The sequence below is a fragment of the Cannabis sativa genome, chromosome X (assembly GCF_029168945.1).
Source record: "Cannabis sativa cultivar Pink pepper isolate KNU-18-1 chromosome X, ASM2916894v1, whole genome shotgun sequence".
Taxonomy (NCBI): domain Eukaryota; kingdom Viridiplantae; phylum Streptophyta; class Magnoliopsida; order Rosales; family Cannabaceae; genus Cannabis; species Cannabis sativa.
The window spans coordinates 57210839-57224155 of NC_083610.1; the positions used below are offsets into that span (position 1 = coordinate 57210839).

At 30.2% G+C, this 13317-nt stretch overlaps 1 non-coding gene across 1 annotated transcript; it reads right to left on the reverse strand.

The window, feature by feature from the left end:
• Positions 1 to 13210: 13210 nt before the first annotated feature.
• Positions 13211 to 13317, reverse strand: LOC115708410 (small nucleolar RNA R71). The gene has a single exon (XR_004009912.2). It is a non-coding gene; the product is annotated as a small nucleolar RNA R71 (small nucleolar RNA).

Sequence of the window (13317 nt, forward strand, 5' to 3'; positions counted from 1 at the left end):
TTAGAAAATAGATTAACTAGTCAATGAAAGTCTAGATAGTTATTATCTGTTTTGCTTGAAGTATTTTTCTAGTGATATTTAATCAAATAAAAAATTAATATTTAAGTTGATTTTCATCATGATACTTAAATATTTGAATTTTTCTTAATATTTAATTAAAAAGGAAAATTATATTTTTGTTGAAAATTAATTTTTTAATTAATTTTGGACCAACATAAAATTAGAATAATTTTTCAGGATTTATTTTATTTTATTTTAGTGCATTTTTATGGAAAATTATATTTATTTTTAAATACACTTTCGAAATGCAATATATATATTTATAGAAAATTAAATTTGAGTTGCAAATTAATTTAAATTAATTTTGATACAACTTAAATTGAATAATTTTCTTAATATTTATTGAAAATTATTGCTAAGGTGGAAATAATTTATTTTATTTTCATATTCATCTAAATATAATTTTATAAATATTAAATTAAAATTTATATTTAGAAGTATATTCTAAATTGGAAATTTTAATTAAATAAATATATATTTAAAATAAATATATTGAAATAAATATTAGAAGAAAATATATTTTAAATAATGAGCTTTATTATTTATTAGGAATTTCGATCTTCATTGTTGGTTCTACATAGTTCTTGTTTTAGTGAGTAATCTGTTTGGTTTTGTGCCCTAAATAAAACTCATTTCAATATAAAGAGATTTACTAATTAATAAAGATCAGAAATCACATTTTATGTTGCATGGTTCACATGATTTATTTCATGATTATAAATTCTATTAGGTCAAGAACATATATATTTATTCATGATTATAGTGCTGTCAGCACAGTGGAATATAATCATGATTAAATGTTCAAAATTTTAATTTCTTGATTTGTCAGTTCACTGGATTTAGACTAGCATGATAATCAGCGATAGGTATACTTACACATTGGATAAGTGTTATGTCCTTTCCAGGGCATTGGCAAAGTTTACCAGTATCGAATGTATGGAGTATACATTGGAAGGGATCGATATTGAACGTGGATTAGATATGATAAATTTACCGTAATATCTATTCAATTCAATATCACCTAGTTGATCCTAGATCAAATGATCTTAATCCTGACATGATTAGGTTCGATCTCAGGAGTGTTATTTGTGTTCTATGATTTGTTAGTTAAGCCTACTTTTTGGTCAGGGTGATACGTACATTTTGGAAACATAATAGTACAATTGAGTGGGAGCGCTAAACATAGATATGGAATCTATAGCTTCTATAGGTATTTAAAAGTGAAACGATGATTTCCTTCGAGCTTGGCTGAATAGAGATAAATGATTGAGATCTCATTTTAGTGATTATATCAATTCACTAAAATATCATTTATAGGTGGCCAAGTGTTTTAAGGATAAAATACATTGAAAGGGTGTAAGGGTAATTTTATACATATGCAATGTAGATCATCTATAGAGGATCATTGATTATTGGGATTATAACAATGGATAATTAATAGCGTATCTATATCGTGGAACATATAGAGCGTTCTATGTAACTGAGAGTGCAAATCCAAGTTCTATGGTGGATGCAACGAGGAATTAATAAGTTAGTGAATTTACTTGGTAAATTCTAGATCTGCTTATTGGAAGCTCAGTTATATTGGCCCATGGTCTGTTGGAAATTATTTTACCAGGATCTAGATTTACTAACAAGTATGTTGGATTAACAACCTAATATGAATTCTAAAACAATGAAAATAAACACATATAAAGTTAGAAAACCTTACAGTGGGTAGAGCGGAATAATATGACTCCTTCCGTTCAGATTTCTAGCCCTTGATTCCTTTCTGTAGCAGAGCATCACCAAGATCTGAACGTGGATCTTCTTTTCTCCTTCTTTGATGCAGAAATTCCATAGTCTTACATACTATGATTGAGATACCACTTGATGTGTGTGGGCACTACTCATCTCACAAGGATTTCGAAATTTTTCTCTCTTTTTCTCTCTTAATTTCGTGGCTTTAAGCTTACCAGAGAAGAGAACAAAGGGTTTCTTTATATAGGGAGAAGGGAGAGCACAACTTTCCAAATAAAACAGTTTCCTTAATTACTGTGTAATCAATTAACTGCCTTATTTAGTGTGATCCACCACTTTCCTATTTTTGCTAGGCTTTGATTAGCAATTACATGGCAATTAAAATTGAAAATAATAATTGGGAAAATCAAAACCATGTGGCCGGCCATAGGGTGAAATGGGCCTCACTTGGATTTTGCAGTTTCCTCAATTTTATTTCTATTTTTCCAAAAATGCCACTTTTTCAATTCTAATCATTTAAATGCCAAAACTAATTATTTAATAACTATAATAGATTATTAAATAATATTATCATTTAAAATAATTATTAATTAGACATACAAAGTCTCTTAATTAATAATTAAACCTAGAAACCCTTTTTCTTTACAATTTTATCCTTAAACTGTGAGAATTCATAAAGTAGACATAGTCTAACTTTTAGAATTATAATTGATTAATTAAAATCAATTAACTGAGTCTTACAAGCAGTATGGTCTCAACTAGTATGGGGACCATGGGTCTATATAACCGAGCTTCCAATAAGTTGAACCGAATTTACCAAGTAAATTCCCTAACTTATTAATTCCTCATTGAATCCACACTTAGAGCTTGGAATTGCACTCTCAGTCATATAGAACGCTATATATGTTCCATGATATAGACACGTCATTAGTTATCCATTGTTATAACCCTAATGTGATCAATAATCCTCTATATAGATGATCTACATTGAAAAGGCACTACTGTTACCCCTACACCTTCAATGTATTTTATCCTTAAAACACTTAACCCTGTATAAATGATATTTCACCTAAGTGAAATGAGATCTCCACCATTTATCTTCGTTTGGTTAAGCTCGAAGGAAATCATCCTTTACTTTCTATTTACCAAATAGAAGCTATAGATTCCATATTTATGTTAGCGCTCCCACTCAATTGCACTACCGTGTTCCCAAAATGTAAGTATCACCCTGACCCAAAAGTAGGCTTAACTTAACAAATCAAAAAACACGAATAACACTCTTGAGATTGAGCCTAACCATATCAGGATTAAGATCATTTGATCTAGGATCAACAGGTGATATTGAATTGAATAGATATTACGGTAAATTTTAACATATCTAATCAAAGTTCAATATCGGACCCTTCCGATGTATACTCCATACATCCGATACTGGTAAACTTTGCCAATGTCCTGGAAAGGACATAACACTTTTCCAAGGTGTAAGAATACCTATCGCTGATTATACCATGTCAATCTAAATCCAGTGTTCTGACAAATCAGGGAATAAACTTTTGAACATATAATAAAGATTATATTCCACTGTGCTGACAACACTATAATCTTAACAAATTCATATGTTCTGGACTTAAAAAGAATTCATACATTATATACATATAATCATGAAATAAATCATGTGAACCATGCAACATAAAATGCTATTTCTGATCTTTATTAATAAGTAAATCTGATTATATGAAATGAGTTTTATTTAGGGCATAAAACCCAACAAACTCCCACTTGCACTAATATAAAACAAAAAGTGCATTTCAAATAATCATTAACACCTTGATATATCAATCAAGTGTAATAGTAGTAAACTCCTCGTAATAGGATATGACAAGATGAATTAAACACAACCTCTTCTCCACCATTACTCTTCCTTAATCACAAAATCCTTGATAATGTGAAATTCCTCTCTATATGTCTACTTTCTTGGGATCCTGGATTCTATACTTTTGGGAAACTACTCTTTGGTTATTTAGGAAGTAACCCTAGTAGTTAAGGCAAGTTGGAACAGTGCCACAAATGTATAGAACTTTCCTTAGACTGAATAAGTATCTTTCCTGCAACTTTTAACATTCAGTCTCTCTCTGGTAGACCAAGAGATTTCAGATAGGTTTTTACACTTCTCCAAAATCACTACTCCACCCCCAAAGTAATCACCATCTTATCAGCAGACTTTCTAGCACATAGGCAAGTCTCGAAATCTGATATGGTGTAGTCTCAGAGTTTTAAAAACCACTGTTATTGACTAACATATAGTTCATCTTCTTAATCTTAAGATTTACTTGATTGTCTTCCAATGTTCCTCTCCTGGATCAATCTGATACCTACTCATTACTCCCACTCAACAGCAGGTGTCTGGTCTAAGGCATACAAAAGCATATTTGAGACCTCTCACTGTTGATTTAAGAAATTCTTCCATGGCTTTATCTTCTCTGGAATAGTTGAGACTTTTCCTTAGATAAACAAAATCTATATCTAAGAAGTTGTGAAGCTTCTATAGATTGCCATTGGAAAGAAAATGCTCCAGCATCTTACTAAAGTAAGTTGCTTGCATTAGAGTAAGTAATTACCAGGTATACCACAAGCCATAAACTCAAACCTACAATACTAGGAACAGGAAGTTTTGTTAAGTCCATTGAATAGACTCATTAACGAAAATTTCCTTTCATGTCCTTGTAATAGAAAACTTTAGGTTACTCCATGTGAATGGATCAAACCATAGTTCTCTTGGCTTTCTTCTTAGTTTCTTATCTTGACAATCCATTACTTGTTTAAACTCACAATGGATTTTGATCACTAGTATCTTCCAAGTCATGAGAAGGTAAAGTTCCTTGAAACTCTCCCACTACGACAAGGTACCGTGAATTATGTCTAAGAAAACTAAATGGTATTGACCTCTTCAGTTGTGTTAAGACAACAGAGGCAGTGGGATCATCTTGTAACGAATAAGATGATAGAACACTTATGGAATCAAGAAAAAAAATATCTTCTTTATTTGCTACTTTACTTTCAGACTTAGTCATTTTCTTAGAAAAAGTGGTATTTGTTTAAACAAACACTTTCTTATCTAATGACTATGGGATGCTCCACCCCTAATCACTTAGAATAGCTAACAAACATGCAAACCAGGGTTAGCAGTTCTAGCTTTTCTTAAGATTTCAATTAGGTCATCCATGAATCTAGTAATGATTTACATAAAGTATACAGCCATTGCATCATTCTGAAATTTTATTACCATAGAAGGATTTAGGCAACTACTAGTAACTAATCATCAATATGCAACTCGAATTTCTGGGGAGGTAAGTTTGGATATAATTCAAAAATCAAATTAATGATCTTTGAACTGCATATCTACTACCTTTTTCTCCACCCCTATCAGTTCGCAAGATCTTTAACCACTTACCTTCATTATTGCTAGAAATTCATGAAATTTTTCAAACATTTCAATTTCCTTTGCATAAGGTAAAATCTAGAGTGATCGTTTTAAGAATACAACGAAAAACTCATATCCACCCCTGAATGTACATCCATCTACGAATGAGATGATTATACTTTCAGTGGATATAGGCATATTAACTCTTTGCAGAGAATGATCTTGTCAAAACCACTATGAACAAGATACAAATGTCATAGATTTATAAAATGTGTTTGTATCTTTTAGTGACTTAAGTTTAGTTACATCAAAGAGTTCTTAGAATAGTGCAAGTGGATTCTGGTCACAGAATACTAAACTCATACAGTTTAAATCCATTGAAAGAAAATGGTTATGAAACACTTGTGAAAGTGTAACTGTATAATCAGTAACTCTTTCTTGGACCACCACTACTAATCTAACTCTATGATTTGCCTATACAAGTAGGAGATATCTAAGATTGAGGATTTATATCATTTAGGGATAGAATTCCGAGAATATAATCATATGCGTCATCTAATTTCTTAAGAGAAAATATGACTTTATATGATTTATATACCATTCATCCAATGATATGTCATTAAGCTAATTCGAAATGAATAAGCTAAGAGGAATTAGGATAATTTCGTTTTAAATAAGAATCCAACGATGCTCCGATTAGCGAGAGTCAAAGTAATCTTATTTATATAATCTTCTTGTTTCATATTGTAAAACACTAGTCTAAGGTGTCATCAATTGATGAACAGCTTGATGTTGTATATACAATATTTATCTTTCGAGATCTAACACTATTATGTTAGTCTAATGGTGAAAATCCATTAGGGATTTATCTCATTAGAAAAACAAGCTAAGTTAGACCAACAATGAAGATTCGAAATTAAACTACAATTTAATAACAGAAAATAACATGGTTCAATACAAATTCATACACAATTCAGAAATTATGAAGCACATAGCAAGTAGGAATGACAAGTGAAAATACTAAAACATACAATCCTAAATAATTTCCAAGGTTTTCAACAAAATGATATCAGTGTCCCGTTTAGGCGAGAGTCAAAGCTACCATCCATTGAATAGAGTTGTCAGCTCATCTAAAATGATCAACATTCTAGCAACCTTTTATTCGACCAAGATTGGAATCCGCGTTGTCCCGTTTAGGCGAGAGTCAAGGCTATTCTATCTTATGAGCTTCCACCATTGTTTCATATTCTTGCAAGTCTTATACAGTCGCCACCATTAGGGTGAGCATAAACTATATAAAAAACTTACAAGATTACTTATCTTTCGAGATTAAACGGAGCTAACTTGCTAATGAACGTTCCTCCATTAGGGAGGATTACTCACTAAAACAATAGCTATGTAAAACCAACAATGGAGATCGAATATCCTTATAATAAAGCTCATTATTTAATGAAGGGTTGTATTTTCTTCTAATATTTATTTTAATCCATTTATTTTAAATATTTATTTATGTAATTAAAATTTCCAATTTAGAATGAAAAATTCCAAATATAAATTTTAATTTAATATTTATAAATCATACTTAGATGGATATTAAAATAACGTGAATTATTTCCATCTTAGTAATAATTTCCATAAATATTTAGAAAATTATTCAATTTAAGTTGTTTCAAAATTAATTTAAATTAATTTACAACTCAAATTTAATTTTCTATAAATATATATTGCATTTTGATAATGCTTTAAAACAAAATAAAATAAATCCTGGAAAATTACTCTAATTTTATGTTGTCCCAAAATTAATTAAAAATTAATTTTCAACAAAAAATATAATTTTCCTATTTAATTAAATATCTAAGAAAAATTTCAAATATTTAAGTATCATGATTAAAAAATCAACTTAAATATTAATTTTCTATTTAATTAAATACACTAGAAAAATACTTCAAGCAAAACAGATAATAACTATATAGACTTTCATTGACTAATTAATCCAATTTCTAATTATAATATATTTTAGTTCATTTATTTTAATTAATCATTAAATGAAAAAATTAATGATTTAAGTTGGTCCAAAATTAAATAAATAATTTTCAACTTTAATCTATTTTTCAAATAAAATTCGAAATTTCTACATTAAAGAAATGTAATTTCGAAATTTTGGGAAATGATTAATAAAATAAAATAAAATATATTTTGAAAATTATTCAAACTTAAGTTATTCTGAAATAAGATTCCAAACTTAAAATAATTTTCAACTTTAATTTAATAACATGAAAATAACAATATTAAAGTATCATGATGAAAATCAACTTAGATATTGAAATTTTTAATTTAATTAAATGTATTAAATTCAAGAAATAAATAATTAAGTAAAGAGGAAACTTAATTATTAATTCTAGTTCAATACTAGGAAAATATACTAAACTTAGATTGTACCAAAATTAATTAGGAAACAATTAATTTCACAATCAATGATATTTTTCAAATTAATATTAGAAATAATAATTAGTACTAGAAATAACTATCTAGAATATATATCATTAACTAAGTGTTTTTCTAAAATTAACTTTAAAATATTACATGAAAAATAAATTTCATATATTTTAAAAGTTAATTATGTTGCTAATTCAATTTTAATTAGGTTAGACTAATATAATTAACCTAATACAATTATTTAAATAAGGCAAATGGGCCTTCACAATTGGGGTAGTTCATGTGAGGGGGAGCTGGGTTCAGTATGTCGTACCCACTTCTATGGCCCCCAACTCTCACACAAGGCCCAAAAGAGAGGAATTTAACCTTTAAATAAATAATTGTTATTCATTGAATAAGCCCAAATTTAATTAGGCCTAAATAAATTTCCTTATGTCAAAATTTATTTTAGCAACCTAGTCCATTTACTTAGTAAAAACTTAAATGGGCTTCCTGTATGCATCTAAGCCCAAAAGCAAACATATAGGCTCACACAGGTCAAATGATTTGGATGGGCCCTATCATGTTACTAGGTTTACACAGATGAAAGAAGTACAAAATTTACCTGTTACAAATTATTTATAAGATCTATTGACAACTGGACTATGATTAAAATCAGATCATTGGATCTGTCAACAAGTTAATCATACCAATTTAGATCAGATAAATAAGAGGTTTGTTAAAAAAGAGTTTTTGAATAAACAATATAAATAAACAAACATTGTCCATGTAACAGATGTGAAATAAGATATTAATATAATTAAATTATTATTCTTAGACTAAATAAATAAAAGAAACTAATTTTAAAATATCTAGGTTTATTTGAATCAAATAAATTAAATATCTAATAAGATCAATGATTTGAAAGGAACGAATCTCCAATATCACTTTCAAATCTTATAATTTAATAAAATAAACCAATTTTAAAATAGATTTGGTTAGATAATTATTATTTTAGGAATAAAATAATAAATGAATAATAATTACCATAATTATATGTCAAAATATCTCAAATTAAGCAATATTCAAATCTCTAAAAAATATCTATGTTATTTAAATATTTAAGATATGATTTATAAATTTCTAATAAGGAAAAAATGATATATATAGAAAAAATATCATTTTTATACTTATAATTTATAAATAATTAAATATTTAACAAAATAACAAATTTTTGAATTTGAAAAACATTATGGTAAGTATATTTATAAAAATATCTATGTTAATTTCAAATTTATTAATTATTTAATTTGTCATATAAGATAATTTTAATATAATATTTTAAATAAAAAGACAAAGTTATCTTTTAATTTAAAATATCTTAAATATCAAAATATCTAATCTTATAATTAAATAATAAATAAATATTAAAGAAGTTAACAAATTTTTAAATCTGACCATAATAGGAAATATTTAAAATTGGAAACATTCCAAAATAGAAATATTTAAAAAATTGGAAAAAATTCCAAATTGAAAATATTTAAAATTGGAAACATTTCAATTTAGAAATATTTAAAATAGGAAAAATTAATTTTGGGAAACAATCCCATGAAAAAATCCCAAAAATTGCAACTTTAGGGGAAAACAGCCCAGGAGGCTGCATGCAGCAGCCCAGGAGGCTGCCAGCAGCCCTTACGCGCGCGGATGCAGGGCTCACGCCGAGGAAGCTCGGCGCCTGCAGGGTGCGTGGGCAGGAAACCTCGGCGCACGCACGGGAGACACGGGCGAGGCTCACGGGCGGATGCAGGGTGCACTCGGGCGTGTCACGCGCGCGTGATTGAGCACCATGCATGCCCGAAATCCCGATTTTCCAAAATTCATAACTTTCTCAATTTTTATCGGAATCAAGTTCCGTAAAAAAAAATGCTTAATTTTTCACAAGGAATCCAAATAAAATATTTTCAAAAATTCACAAAATATATTTCATGGAAAAAATTTCGTACAACATTAACATTCATCACATAAGCACATAAACCAACATGAAACCATCCAAATCAACACAAAAACATGCAAATCATCGTTTTAATTCATATTACATGAAAGTAAATCATTACCATGGCTCTGGTGCCAGTTGTTGGAAATTATTTTACCAGGATCTAGATTTACTAACAAGTATGTTGGATTAACAACCTAATATGAATTCAACAATGAAAATAAACACATATAAAGTTAGAAAACCTTACAGTGGGTGCAGCGGAATAATATGACTCCTTCCGTTCAGATCTCTAGCCCTTTATTCCTTTCTGTAGCAGAGCATCACCAAAATCTGAACCTGGATCTTCTTTTCTCCTTCTTTGATGTAGAAATTCCATAGTCTTACATACTATGATTGAGATACCACTTGATGTGTGTGGGCACTACTCATCTCACAAGGATTTCGAAATTTTTCTCTCTTTTTCTCTCTTAATTTTGTGGCTTTAAGCTTACCAGAGAAGAGAACAAAGGGTTTCTTTATATAGGGAGAAGGGAGAGCACAACTTTTCAAATAAAACAATTTCCTTAATTACTGTGTAATCAATTAACTGCCTTATTTAGTGTGATCCACCACTTTCCTATTTTTGCTAGGCTTTGATTAGCAATTACATGGCAATTAAAATTGAAAATAATAATTGGGAAAATCAAAACCATGTGGCCGACCATAGGGTTAAATGGGCCTCACTTGGATTTTGCAGTTTCCTCAATTTTATTTCTATTTTTCCAAAAATGCCACTTTTCCAATTCTAATCATTTAAATGCCAAAACTAATTATTTAATAACTATAATAGATTATTAAATAATATTGTCATTTAAAATAATTATTAATTAGACATACAAAGTCTCTTAATTAATAATTAAACCTAGAAACCCTTTTTCTTTACAATTTCATCATTAAACTGTGAGAATTCATAAAGTAGACATAGTCTAACTTTTAGAATTATAATTGATTAATTAAAATAAATTAACTGAGTCTTACAAGTAGTATGGTCACAACTAGTATGGGGACCATGGGTCTATATAACCGAGCTTCCAATAAGTCGAAGGGAATTTACCAAGTAAATTCCCTAACTTATTAATTCCTCATTGAATCCACACTTAGAACTTGGAATTGCACTCTCAGTCATATAGAACCCTATATATGTTCCATGATATAGACACGTCATTAGTTATCGATTGTTATAACCCTAATGTGATCAATAATCCTCTATATAGATGATCTACATTGAAAAGGCACTACTGTTACCGCTACACCTTCAATGTATTTTATCCTTAAAACACTTAACCCTGTATAAATGATATTTTACCTAAGTGAAATGAGATCTCTGATAACTCTATGTTATAGAGTTAATTTATATGCTTTTAAACTAAAGTATTGTGAGGAGAGTAGTGAAAATGTGTTTATTTTGCTTAATTTTAATTAGTTTTAGTGTTATTTTCTATTTAGTAATCTAACCTTTAAGTTTTGTAAATATTGATATTGTTGGGTGTGTTTTTCCAATTAACTGTGCTTAGTTTGTTGAAAAATGAGGAATTAAATTGATAGGTAAAATAAAAAGAAGCAAGGAAGAAAAGGAGCACAAGCTGAAACTGGGCTGATTGCTGAAGCAATGCTAAAGCAATGCTGAAGTGAATTCAGCATCCTGGCAGTGACGTGGAAACACGAATTTCACTTATCCACCTCAGCAACTTCGGTCCAGTCACTCAAATTGCACCAGCCAGCTGACGTGGAAGAAAGGGGTCTAATCCTAGTGGGCCAAAGTGGAAAAGTTTGGGCTTCTATTTTGGGGTATGAAGTTTGTACCCTAAAAACCCAACAACAAAAAAAGAGAAGGAAAGGGAAGTACACCATCATCATCATCATCTTCATCATCCAGTACGTGAGGAGCTGCTGCAACTCTTTTGGAGGAGTAAATGTAGCAGAAAGTACACCATAGAAGAAGGAAGAGGGGACCAAGCCTAGTGTTTGAATTTTCTTTTACCCTTTCTTGATAGTCTTCTTTATTTTCCTCTTTTATTGTTGTTTGTACTTAGTATCAAAAACTTCTTGAGATTTTTAATTTGGGCAGCAGCCATGGATGAATTGTTTTTAGCTTGGATTTTTTCTCCTTACTTGAATATGAGCTAAACTTTTAAGGCTTGAATGACTATGAACTTCTAAGTTGGGTATGATTGAATTTTAAGCTTACTTTAGCATTTATTTTGCCTTTGTTCATTCAAGTGAGTTTCATTTTAATTGATTGTTGTTTCTTGGCCATGAATAACAATTTGCTAAGCTAGATCTTGTACCGGAAGGGCTAGATCTAGTAGTTCAACTTGAATGAAGCAAGTGAAAACCTAGACTTAGGCTTTTCTTTGTAAGTGGGATAGGAATATTTCATTTACCTTGCATAACTTACCAAATTAATGCTTGAATAGTGTTCTGCTTGCTGGTTTGATATAGGAATATATTAAGCTAAATGGTAGAATTAAAGTTGTGAGTGTTGGAAAATTCTCACAAACCTAGAGGAATTTGTTGTTATCTCTGTGCAGAATGCTAGAGCAATGAGCAAATCTTGTCTTGGGCGAAAAAACCTGACTAGAAGAAATTAGTTATTCAAGCCATTTTTGCCATATTACATTTTTTTTATCTTGCAGCCAATTTGTTTTCTAGCATCAGTAGTTTAATTCTAGCAAGTTTAATTCATGTCATTTTTAATTTTGAATCATTACTCAACCATTTGCATATTATTTCTTTTTATTTTAAGTTGTAATTAGTTGATTTTACATCAAACTTTGTTTGCAATCCCTGTGGAGACGATCTTACTTATCACTTTATTACTTGTGTGACTGCGTATACTTGCGTATATAATTTTCACAACAAGTTTTTGGCGCCGTTGCCGGGGATTGAAACTAAAAATTGTGTATTATCAACTATTTTGCAATTTATTTTCTGGTTTAAAGTTTTAATCCTATCTTGGTGCGCTGAATTTTTCTTTTTCAGATTTAATCTAGTGCATGAACGAGCAAGAAGAAGACCTTGAACTTGCTCCTATTGACCCCGAAATTGAACGCACTTTTAGACAAAGGAGGAAGGAACAAAAGGCTAAAAAACGCTGCAATATGGCCGATGGGTTTGGAATTGGGGGTGCTCATAATGAAGCCAATCCTATTGCTTTGGCCGATGATAGAGCCCGAGCAATAAGAGAGTATGCAGCCCCTATGTTCAATGAGCTAAATCCGGGTATTGTGAGACCCGAAATCCAAGCACCTCACTTTGAGCTCAAGCCCGTCATGTTTCAAATGCTCCAAACGGTTGGTGAATTTGGTGGGTCGCCAACGGAAGATCCTCACCTCCATATTCGCTCATTTTTGGAGGTGAGTGATTCTTTCAAGCTACAAGGAGTAAGTGAAGAGGCTTTAAGATTGAAGTTGTTCCCATTTTCCTTGAGGGATCGGGCTAGAGCTTGGCTTAATACTCTCCCTCCCGATTCGGTGACTAATTGGAATGACTTGGCTGAAAAATTCTTGAGAAAGTACTTTCCTCCAACAAGAAATGCAAAGTTTCGAAGCGAGATCATGTCTTTTCAACAATTGGAAGACGAGACTACTAGTGATGCATGGGAAAGATTCAAGGAGTTGTTGACGAAGTTCCCACACCATGGTAT